The sequence below is a fragment of the Sinocyclocheilus anshuiensis genome, unplaced genomic scaffold (genome assembly GCF_001515605.1).
Source record: "Sinocyclocheilus anshuiensis isolate Anshui unplaced genomic scaffold, SAMN03320099.WGS_v1.1 scaffold1193, whole genome shotgun sequence".
Lineage (NCBI taxonomy): Eukaryota > Metazoa > Chordata > Actinopteri > Cypriniformes > Cyprinidae > Sinocyclocheilus > Sinocyclocheilus anshuiensis.
The window spans coordinates 77,288-89,847 of record NW_015549615.1 but is presented as its reverse complement, the minus strand read 5'-3'; the positions used below and the strand labels follow the sequence as shown (position 1 = coordinate 89,847).

Sequence of the window (12,560 nt, the reverse complement as noted above, 5' to 3'; positions counted from 1 at the left end):
GAGAGAAAAAACACCGATATGTCTGTATTGGTTGCATTTTATTATTACATTCAGAAATACTGTAAAATGTAAATAAAACGAAATGTTAGCACACCTTATAAACACAATAAACATGTATTTTACTTGCCCTCACTCCAAATTCTGTAAATTGATGATATTCAATACTGAACAAAAATGGTAAAATATATGTATACATTTAAAATAAAATATAGTGCCATTCATTACAAACAACATTTATTTTCAATGCCAAGCCAATAACAAACTGATTTAAAGCCGAACTGATCTGCTCTCGTTCCTCTCATTCGGTGAGAGTCGTTTCCATGAATGAATCGTTAGTCTCGATGTAACATCTGGTTGCTACACTATTATTTATTATGTAAAGAAGGCTTTGTGCTGCTCTTGTGTCCCAATGTCCACTTATAACTGCATCATTCACAAAAAGTCACAAATGTGGCAGGGCGAAGACTTGTATATAATATCACATCTCATTCTTCTTGATCTGTGAATTCAGGTGACGTGGTCCTCTGGTCCAAAATTTGTGTTTTTTCATAGTGATAATGCGTATAGCTCCAAAGTTTGGACACTTAGGAGACTGAAACCAGTGTCATCTTGACCGGCTTGATTCGTGAGTTTGGACCGAGTTTGGACACCCCTGTTTCAGATGTAGCCTAATTTGTGAAAAATTTCACAATCGCATTGTATCATATTTCAGTGTTTTTCATTGCTCGGTCCTCTTTTTCTTGTGTAATAATGATAAGCTGGCTGTGCCAATGAACAACGGTCTAAGCCATTAGATAAACTAGCTTATAAGTTTAAAAATGGTCATCTAGTCAGGTCATACTAGACTCAAATGGAGTACTGTGATTTGTGAAATACTTAACAGTACAGTTTTGGTCAGAATAACCCTTTCCTGACTCCTTCCCTATTCTGCTTCCTTTCTGAAGCATTTCACTCTACTGTTTTGGTCTGTTAACCCTTCACGGAGTGCTTTACTGACAAACAGAAGAGTGAAAGAACGTTCACAAAGAAGCTTTTTTTGACAGATGAAGCAGCAGCTGCACTGCAAACCTTAAGCAAACTATTTCATCATGCTTTGTCTGTCAATGACGGTTTTCCTTATAAATATTTAAAGAATAAGTAAAATCCATGTCATGACCCTTTTAAAGAATCAGGGAAGGGTTAACTGAGCAAAACTGCAGTGAAACACAAGTTACAAATCAGAATAGTGTAGTTAAGCACTCTACGAAGGGTTAACAGACCACAACTGAACTGAGAAATCAGAATAGTGTGTATGAGCCTAGCATGACCCGACTAGATGACTATTGTTATTCACCGGCTCAGCCTGTTTGTCATTATTACACACGAAAAAGAGGAACGGGCAGTGAGAAACACTGAAACATGATCAAATGTGATTGTGAAAGATTGTGAAAGTTCGCAGATCAGGCTACATCTAAAAAAAATGACTTAGTATTGTCTAAGGCTCCATGTTTGTTGGAAATAGCCGTTAACCGTAAAGAACACCTACTTTTCACATTCCTGACCAGTGGATTTACCGAAGGGTTTACATACAAGACTGTGACCAAACTCACGAATCAAGCAGGTCAAGATGACACTGGTTTCAGTCTCCTAAGTGTCCAACTTTTGCAGCTATACGCATTATAAAATTAAGAGTCACTATGAAAAAAGACCAATTTTGGACCGGAGGACCAGAGTTCACAGATCATGAAGAATGAGATGTGATGTTATTTACAAGTCTTCGACAGCACACTGCAGATTCATATCCAAACGAAATCTGATTATCAAACCATAAACTATCTTCACTGCGGTACCGAAACCCTCAGCGAAAACTGACATGACATAAGACATGAGAAATACAGCTATAAAAACCTTTAAGTGCCTACTTTAGAGTGTCTACGTTTGGCTTATTTGCCATTATGTGCATCTTATAAGATCCCCATTCTACCGTATGATGCATCTGAACTAACATTTATCTTTTACAGCTGATTCAAAGACAGCACTAACTTCTACACAAGGTAATGCATAAAACATTAATGAAATATGTCAGTCACTTATTGTCTTTGGCTATTGTAGTGATCAATCGTCCCGTCTCTGACTATGACTGTCTCTTCTTCAGTCACAGTGATCTCTGTGTCTGCCGCTGCATTCGCTGTTGTCCTTCTTGCTGTTGTCTGGCTGATCTGGAGAAAAAGAGCTGGTGAGTTTCTGATTCACTCCAATTAAAAACAGTTCAGATCTCACTGTAATGATCAGCAAACAAGCACATCATGTTCAGAGTGTATGAATAATAGAAACGTGGATTATGAGATTCTCAAACAGAAGTTTATCATTTCTACCATTAATTTGAATGATTCAACAAAATCTCCTCTCTTGTGAAATCTGAACATTATTATCATTGTTAACATTCTGTGTTTTGCATGTGTGTTTCATCATAAATACTCATATTACATGAGGATTGATTTATTTGTATTTTTTTCAGATAATAAAAGAGGAACTGATGAATCGGCGGTGAGTTCAGTAATGCCAGTGATTTAGATTTGATTTCTGTCTTTAAAGCTCAATAAAGTGTCATTCATGCAGTTTTAACTGTTTGTTGTCTGAAGGTCAAAGATGAGAATGAAGATAAAGTAACGTATGAGACGATCAACATGTCCACTCCTGCTGCTGCGAGAGACCATGTGAGTCAAATAAACCATTAGACATTCAGTTCTGTTCTATACTGTGATTGACTGAAAGCTTCAGTGTTATTTGACATATTACAGTGACAGATATGTCTGTTCTGTGTGTTAAATGTTTAGGAGCAGACAGATGATGTGACTTACTCTGAAGTCTCTTCTTCCAGTAAAATGCCCGTAAAATCACTCAAAGTGAGTAGATAGCAGCTCATTCGCTTGTTCTTGCTGTTCAGTCCTATTCAGAGAAAACCACAGCAGCTTCTCTCATCTATACGCTGCTGAGATGTAGTTCAGAATCTGAATCTCAGATAAATGAAGCTCTAACAACATGTGGCTGCGGTTCAAACACTGATGGAGAAACTCTGTGCTGTTCTTTCAGGATCATGATGACACAGTGACTTACGCTGCCATCAGATGAACAGAATATGAAGCACAGGATGAACTTTACAAGAACAAGAGCTTCACAAATAGACATTGATTAAAACAGATCACTGCGTGAGCTCCTCATATCAGCAGCAGATGAGACGTTTTCCACGACTGCTGAGATTCATGGCTTTGCTGTTTGGAAGAATTAGATATTTGTATGTCAATGAACAGAACTTTTATGTCAGATAGTTGTTGAATTCAAAATCAAAGTGCTGTAAAAATGTTCCCAGATTGCTAAACTAAATGCAGTAGAAACTAATCTTGCTTTCAGCATGTGTATAGGCTGTTTTTTGAAGAGCGATATCAGGTCAGAGCCGGATTTACATCTTATTGTGACTTAGGCAAAAGCAACCCCCCCCCTTCCCTATTAATATATAATATTACCACCCCAAAACAGCAAAGAACACCATTATAGTTTTCTCTATCGCAATAAGCGACAAGTTGTTCAGCTTGCATTCAGTCGCTGAAGATCGAATGTAGTTCTTCACTCTCTTGAGAACGGAGGAAAATGTTTCATTGCTCTCGTTGCTATTTCAAAATGTCATTTTAGAAGAATAAAAGAGGCTTGAGCTATTGATATGCAGAATAATGCAGTTATTTGAGAGAGAGAGAGTCAATAAAAAAAATCCCTTAATTAATGTTATGCTTTTAAAAAATATGCTAAAACACAAGTATACTTTTTGTGATATTTTAGTGTATTTACAGAAAACATACTTATTGTAATCTTACTTAAAATATATTTTATATTTACTTTGTATAGGAACGTAGTAAAATTATACAGCTTTTAGTGGGTTTACGTATCTTATTTATATGTACACATACTGCAATATTTTTTTTTTATATTTATGTAATGAACATGTGCTTCAGCCTACTTTCAAAGGAAGATATTGCAAAACATTTTTTACATTTTAATATATTCTATAAAGTATGTTAATTCACTCACACATAAATACACTATATATATAGGTCTATAAAATAGGCAAATGCATTCTTACATTGTACCAACTTATAATGTATTATAAATATAATTTTGTCAACTATGCCTTAGTAATAAGCATGCTTAAAATCAGTATGTTGTTATATTTTGTAATATAATTCAAATACATTTCAATTTCACTTTTAAATACATTAATGTAATAGGCTATTAACTGTACTTTTCCACAAGCATTTCAACATCGTATCATTTATAGTGCATCATAAATCATTTTTCCAAAGATAGGCTTAATATCCCTATTTATTTACTTGTTTATGTACCTAAATTCAAACAAGATCAACCTACCATGTGATGCACGAGAACAAACCTCACTGGCTTTTGTGGAAGCTCAGGTGTGCTTGCTTAACACGGACTTGGAAGAAACCACTCGATTCATATGGATTCTTTTTATGATGTTTTTGTCTGCGGTGAACTATTTGAACAATTTGACCAATCAGAGGCAAGCTTTTCAAATCGGCTTTGCAGGAAATGGTCCAATCACACTGCTGAATGCTGTTGAAACGGTAATGTTTTCCACAGAAATCATCCCAGTTTCTCTTGATTTGATTTTCCTGACCAGAAAACCCGGCCAGCTCCCGTCTCCCGAAAACAACTTACTTAAATGGTGCTTAAAAGGTTCATCTGCTAAGTCGAAGCAGACACAGACAGATGAAGATACATGTAGTGTACATTGTACTGTCACTGTTAAAAAGAAAACAAGTCACTAATCATTTGCCTTCTGTTTTTTTTGTTTGTTTTTTGCAATAGAAGACAAATTGAAATCAGATCAGAGAGACGAGCGAAGAAGAGAGTGGGGAGTATGTTTTGATCTCATGTTATCAATGAATCTCAAAGGTTTAATTCTGGCTGACATATTTCCTAATAAGGTGTCATGCTGACTGGATTCAGCACTTGTGTTGTAGAGATGTTGTGTCTCTTCTAAGCTCATGTTCAGTGTAACACAGAGTGCTGTATGAGGATAAAACAGACGCTCATGTCAAGCTTGATGAGGATTTAGTCCAAGCTTTCAAAGGTAAACTGAGAACGGTCAAAGACATTCTAAAAATCTGTCTGTAAAAAAATGCACTTGAGTCGCTTCTGCGCTTTATTGTTGTTCAGTAACTTCTTTATGTGTGTGTGCAGAAAACTGCATTCATTTCTATTCAATATTCACAGTGTACTTTCCAGTAATGCAGGTATAGCAGAAATGCTCTACAAATTGATTGAAGTAGTTCTGTTATAGCATCCCACTGATTTATTATAATTTATTACAATTATTTTGGTCAAGAGTTTATATATGCTGCTGTACTAAATGTACTCATGGAATGTATTGTTGTAATGTACACAAGATATAGTACTTTAAAGTTTTCTACATGTGAAAGTGTGTGTACATGTGTGTCGTGTTAATTTAATGATTTTTGTACTTTTTAATATTCCATTTTAGAATGCTGAAAAATAGCTTTATAACAAACTAATAATGTACTAGTAATGCCTTTCTAATGAGCTGAAATGCTACTGAAAGTGTCCTTGAAGAATATTAAAGTGAGGCTTAAAATATATTCTAACTGTACTTCAAGAAGCATAAAAAATTATTTTAAACAATGTAAAGAAGTACAATTAAATTGCACTAAAGATACTTGAAGTATTTTAAAATGTACTGAAATCAGCTTAAAGTTCATCGTAAGCATATCTTAAAGAACTCTTAACATACTTAAAGTTGTTCCAAAATAGCACATTTACTATGCACTTAGTATAGTATAATAAAAATATTTTAAGTGCATCAATATTAGTACAACTTGAGTGTATTTCTTTTTTTTACCTGGGAGTGCTTTCAGGAGATACAGGACTGATGGTGTGATGGAGAACCACTTGCTGATAACTAACAGCTTAACTGCTGATTTCTTTGATTATCTTCAGATAAATGATCTGGATGCTGTTTTGTGGATGGTAAAGCTTCAGTATCACCTTACATTTCTGCCGCTGTAAAACGTGATTAAAGTGACGTGACATGTGGCCAAGTATGGTGACCCATACTAGGAATTAGTGCTCTGCATTTAACCCATCCTAAGTGCACACACACAGCAGTGAACACACACACCGTGAACACACACCCGGAGCAGTGGGCAGCCATTTATGCTGCGGCGCCCGGGGAGCAGTTGGGGGTTCGGTGCCTTGCTCAAGGGCACCTCAGTCGTGGTATTGAAGGTGGAAGAGAGCGCTGTACATTCACTCCCCCCACCTACAATCCCTGCCGGTACGAGACTCAAACCCACAACCTTTGGGTTACGAGTCCGACTCTCTAACCATTAGGCCACGACTTCCCCACATTATGCTCCGTATATTATTTTGTGTTTATTTCTGCAGGTTGGTTATGCTATTCCAGCTGGACTGTGCTTTTTGATTCGCTGTCAGCCACAAATAACAGGTAAGAAAGTCAAGCTGTTGTTCATGAATCAAAGTGAGACGCGATGCTGCCATCTAGAGAAATACCTCTCACCTGTCAGGATACACAGCTGTCATAGAAAATAAAATAAAAAATATTAACTGCATTTAAAATCAGTTTTGTGTAACAATGTCTTTCCTTCCGGCAGTCTGATCAATTACGGAGTCAAGCAAGAGATGTTAAAAACATTTATCATATACATTTATTTACCTCACAAGAAACGAAGCACAGTGTTATACAATAAAATATAATAATATAGAGTCATTAACAGTAGGTGAAGCAGTAAGGTAATATGCTTTTCCACACATAGCCATCATTCTTTCTGTATGATGACGTTAAGCATAAAGACAATATATTCATTATTTTATTTTTATTTCTTTTGACCTGTTCGTCACATAAAACTCATCATATGACCTCTGACTGCATCATTCACAGACAAAATCCTACATGTTTAGACCATCATTAGAGATTATGGTAGAGTTTCGAGTTATAAATGAATCAGTTGAACTGAACTTGACTGATAATATGAGACAATCAGCAGCCACTGACCTTGAGAAATATTTAATAGTTCAAAACATTGTGGAAACACAAACTCTCTGAACTCCAGCGCTGCAAACATGATGATAATCGCCTGAATTAAACTGAATGTAAATAACAGTATATGTGTATCATAATGCTTTATTAATGTAGCTAATGTGTAATGCAGGATCTGCTGTCTGGAGGTTTAACTATTCAATCTCAGTGTTTCTGATTTATTTACTCTGTTGAACTTTTCTTACAGTGTGCAAGTGTTAGGATGCAGGAAAACACAGCCTGCATATATTTACAGCTATTTACAAAACCATTCACATTAACAATGATTATTAACAATCGCACTGAGTTCAATGTCAAGCACAAGTTTTTGAAGCACAAACAGTGTGTCAGTATTGCGTTTGTTTGGTATGTTTTACAGTCTGTTGTTTCTAAGCAGTTTTGCGACTGTACTTTAATATCTTGTGTGTGGTGAATGTGAGACAGTTTTCTCTGGTTGTGGATCATGTTTGTGATTCTGCTGAATCCGGCTGATGCTCCTCCTGCTCTCCAGTCTTCAGAGATCTCATCTCTTGTGCGTCTCCTGTGCTCTGGTTCTTCTGTGATCTTTTATCAGCGCACGTTTCTGCTGTTTTCTGCTTTCGCTGTGATCTTTTCGCTCGTTGAGATCTCACTTCGCTCTGTGTTTAGGACCAGACATGTCATTTAAACATAATCCATGCAACATCCTCACACTTTTTGAGAATTATGTAGCATGAAGTAAAAAGTCTCCTGATGTTGCGGGGTCAGTTTTAATCTCAAATCAATGCAGCTTTATAAATGATACTAACCTGACAAGACTTCAGACAGCTTGCGATCTCTGTGAGGTCAGAAAATAGGGGGAAAAGATATTAGTTGATCTGTTTTAATCTGATCATTATCAGTTCAAATTAAATCAAAGAACTACTCATTCACTTAGACCTTCAACATGACTTTTAATAAGTGCAGCCGCTTGAATCTAAATGATTTTAATGGTGACTCTGATTGTTTCAAGTACAACACTGTAAAAAACATTAAACCCACTTCAACTTGAAAACTTTAAATGTAATTGCCTAGAGACCTGACAGGGAATGATCTTGACATTTATCTAATGATGTAACAGTAATAAATATAATAGTAACACACTATGTACATTTGCTATACTATGTAGTGTTACGATTGCATGTTTTACATTTGTCATTGTTCATGTGTGTTAAATGCTGTCTTTGTTAGTGGATATGCTCTATATGTTAGGCCACGTCTCACAGGCCATGTGCTAATCTGAGCTGGGTTAGTGTTTGTGAGGTAGTGATGTTATCAAGTGCTGATCTCTATTAACTGTGAGCTGCTCTAGGATTTCAGTCTGAAGGGGCTCTATAGGGGGGTTTACAGTAAGTGTTGTGACAACATAATATTAGATTAATAGAGACTGAGATAAATAGTCCAGCTACACCTATAGCTAATGTGTTCTGAGTCTTTCAGTCATTAAACACACTCTCACTGTCAACCAGCTTTACAGCAAATTAACACACAGAGACACACATCACAATCTGTGTGTTAAATATGTGAGCAAATCCGACTTTAGGAACTTTAACCACAGCAGTAAACTACTAGACTGATTATTTATTTAATTAATTGTGTTTGTTCTGAAGAAAGACAAATGATTGTGACGTGAAAACATATGAAGACCAGCTCATATGATGTAGAGTTTGCATACACCTTACAGAATCTGCAAAATGTTAATTATTGCACCAAAATAAGAGGGATCATACCAAATGCATGCTATTTTTTATTTAGTACTGACCTGAATAAGATATTTCACATAAAAGACGTTTACATATAGGTCACAAGAAAAAATAATAGTTGAATTTATAAAAATGACCCCGTTCAAAAGTTCTTAATACTGTGTTGTTAGCTGAAGGATGCACAGCTGTGTTTTGTTTAGTGATACTGAATGATCCACAGCTGTGTTTTTTGTTTAGTGATAGTTGTTCATGAGTCTCTTGTTTGTCCTGAACAGTTAAACTGTCTGCTGTTCTTCAGAAAAATCCCCCAGCTCCCACTAATTCTTTGCTTTTCCAGCATCTTTTGTGCATTTGAACCCTTTCCAACAATGACTGTATGATTTTGATATCATTTTAAATTTAAGATCAGACAGTTTAACTGTTCAGGACAAACAAGGGACTCATGAACAACTATCACTAAACAAAACACAGCTGTGCATCCTTCAGCTAACAACACAATATTAAGAATCAAAATGAAAAAATTAAAACTTTTGAACGGGGTCATTTTTATAAAGTCAACTATTATTTTCTCTTGTGGATATGTAAACATATTTTATGTGAAATATCTTATTCAGGTCAGTACTAAATAAACAATAAGGTAACACTTTCTATGAAGCCTGTATTTATAACACATTATAAGGGGATTCTTAAAGTATTATAATGAATGCATAATGTATTATATACATATATTAAAAAAAACATAATGTTGTATCATCTCATAAATAATCATAATAACAATTATAATACATTATAAAACGTACTTATTTGTGATTATAACTTTTTTCATAAATGTATGATTATTTATAACATGCAATAAACACCATGTTAAATCCAGTTAATTTGTAATGGATTATAAGTCTCATATCTTGACAGTATTTATTTAAGATCTGTACAGTATCTTACTGATATTACAATAAATATTATTAAAATCAAATGTGCCATATTACACACTCATCTGATCAGATATCTGATCTTATCTACCTGCTCTCATGGCATCAACGTACCTGGGTGCACTTTTTAGCGAGACACGAAATACATACCAATAAGTACATATCACTGCAGTTTCCAAAAGAAATGAACACTAGAGGCAGTAAAACTCTTAACACCTTTTATTCCTTTTCACGCAAATTTACAGAGTTTCGATTCATAAAGCATAATTTTCGCACAATTACTTGAAGAATATCATGTTATGACTTCTAAACAATATTAATATGCTGGGAGATTTGAAAACCGATGCTTTTGAACGTTAGCATCACACATATCCAGCTTCATATCTACGGGTTTTCACAGACGCCGCAATACATACCTGAAGCAACATAATAAAAACACAGCAATACATACCTATATCAACATCATAAAAACGTGCCAGGGTTCATTTCTCTTTGAAACTGCGGCGAAACGTGCAGTAAGGTACGTAAAAACAGTGTTGCACAAAAAGTGCACAGAGGTACGTATTTTTATGAGACCAGGTTGGATCTTATGGCTGTTTAAGAAAAAAAACATTATTTTTACTTTTATTATTATTATTATTGTTGTTGTTCTTATTTATAAGTGGTCTTTGTCTGCTTTAAGTAAAGTAACAAGTTATCAATGGCAAGATATGAGACTTATAATACCTTATTAACTATGGGAAATATAATCCATTGTAAGTTAAGTGGATGCATTGTGTTCATTGTGTATTATAAATCATCATACTCTTAAAGGCTATAACCACAAATAAGTAAATATTATAACGCATTAAAACTGTTGTTATGATTACTCCCGAGATACATATTATAAGATTGTTTTTTTAATGCATTCATTATAATGACTTAAGAATACTCTTATACTGTATTATAAATACGGGTTTCATAGAAAGTGTTACCAAAAACAACATGCATTTTGTATGATCCCTCATATTTTGGTAAAATTATTATCATTTTGCAGATTCTGCAGGGTGTATGTAAACTTTTGAGCTCAGCTGTACATGTGATCTAATGTAACAGAAACAGTTCAGGTTTATACTCACTGGATTCAAAGATTGCTGAAATCAGCACCAATATGACAAAGAAGCATTCAGAAGGAAAGACGACGAATCTCAGATCTGCCATCATACGATCACCATTCACTGAAAAATAATAATGTTATCACCGCTGTCTTGAGAAATTAATTCAATTGCTCCAGATAAATGCAGGTGAATTCAGCTCATAAATCTTCAACACTAAAAAGGTGATTTTTTCCCTCAGATGTGTGTATGATAAAGTGTATGATGTTCACTCACCTGTTTTCAGGATCAGTTCAGTTATCAGAGTAACAGAGTTCAGTAACACAACACCGACTGATCCAAACACATACACAGCAACATAACGCTGGAAATCTGTGAATCAAGGTTAAACATTTACATGAACTTTAGGAACATAAACATGTTAATGCACTCACTAAAACAATGTTTTAGTTAAATTAATATTTAATTACAGTATCATTAAAAATGAGGCCACATTGAAAAGCACTAAAGAGGTGCACCCCATTATTCTGCAACATATATAAAGTTATGTTTGAGTCTTTGTTTGCTCTATTTAATTATTTCATTTCTTATTAACTGTTAATTTAATCTGTATGGTGTATGATATGATTGATTTCAGTCCTTCATTCTTCTACAGCTCATCTGACACATATTATCTTAAAGTATTGTGTTTATTATTCATATTTGACTTTGTTACGGTGGAAAACTACAGTGTGTTCAACTGATAATTACTGGACTAATGAGATTAATCTGCTATATCACAGGTGCTACATTGTTTAAAATCATGAACCAATTTCATACAGAAGAGATGATCAAAATAGATGATCAATACTGTACCCAAATTAATAGATGTAAATATATATATATTGAAATAATCTGTAAACTTCATGAATGTCCAGAGTATCTGCAGAAACACAATCACACAGCCCCATCCGATGGGATCTGTAAATTGAAAAGAGTGAAATACAGCATCACTTCATCACATTTTTACACAAGTGCATTATTTATGAAGTTTTTGTCAAAATCCTTCAACACTTGTTCGATCAACACTGCTCAGTGTACATATCGTCCCAAGCTACAGCGTTAAAGTAACACAGTGTTGTAGTTAATTAGATATGTAACAGTGATTAATTAAAGGATGATTGACTATTAGTGATGAGCAGCTGCTGTAACAAGCAGAATAACTGAAGGAAGAGAGAAAAGGAGAAGAGAGAGACTTGTGTTGTGCAGGACAGTGAGAGGAAAGAGAGGCTGAAGGGAGCAGGACACAGCTCTTAAACCACTTTATATCTCCTGATCATGTGATCAACCCTCTGTGCCACGACTGATGAACATGAAAACACTAATATCTGCTGTAACTCAAACATTATTAAAATATTACTGTACCTGTTTTATCTTCCAGTGTGAACATGTAAAGGCCGATCATCAGTGCATTAGTCACTATCGTGAAGATTAACGTCACTGTGCTGATGACTGAATATGAACCTGAAAAAGACGAGAGTGTGAGAATGATTTCATGAATAACACTTTATACTGAGAGAAACAGAGCAGATCAGGGGTTAAAACTGACTGAATAAAGAGAGACAGAGAAACATCTGAACACAGATCATCATGATTCAAATCACTGAAGAATCACATCATTCATTTCTCCTGGACATTAAACTCAAACCATCACAGACAGAGAGAGTCA

The 12,560-nt window shown here is 35.0% G+C and overlaps 1 long non-coding RNA gene across 1 annotated transcript; it reads right to left on the bottom strand.

Moving 5' to 3' along the window:
• Window positions 1-7,543: 7,543 nt before the first annotated feature.
• Window positions 7,544-10,963, bottom strand: LOC107659278 (uncharacterized). Its single transcript, XR_001630894.1, has 3 exons — window positions 10,877-10,963; window positions 7,897-7,925; window positions 7,544-7,746 (listed from the first exon to the last, which is right to left on the bottom strand). It is a non-coding gene; the product is annotated as an uncharacterized LOC107659278 (long non-coding RNA).
• Between the last annotated feature and the right edge of the window lie 1,597 nt (window positions 10,964-12,560).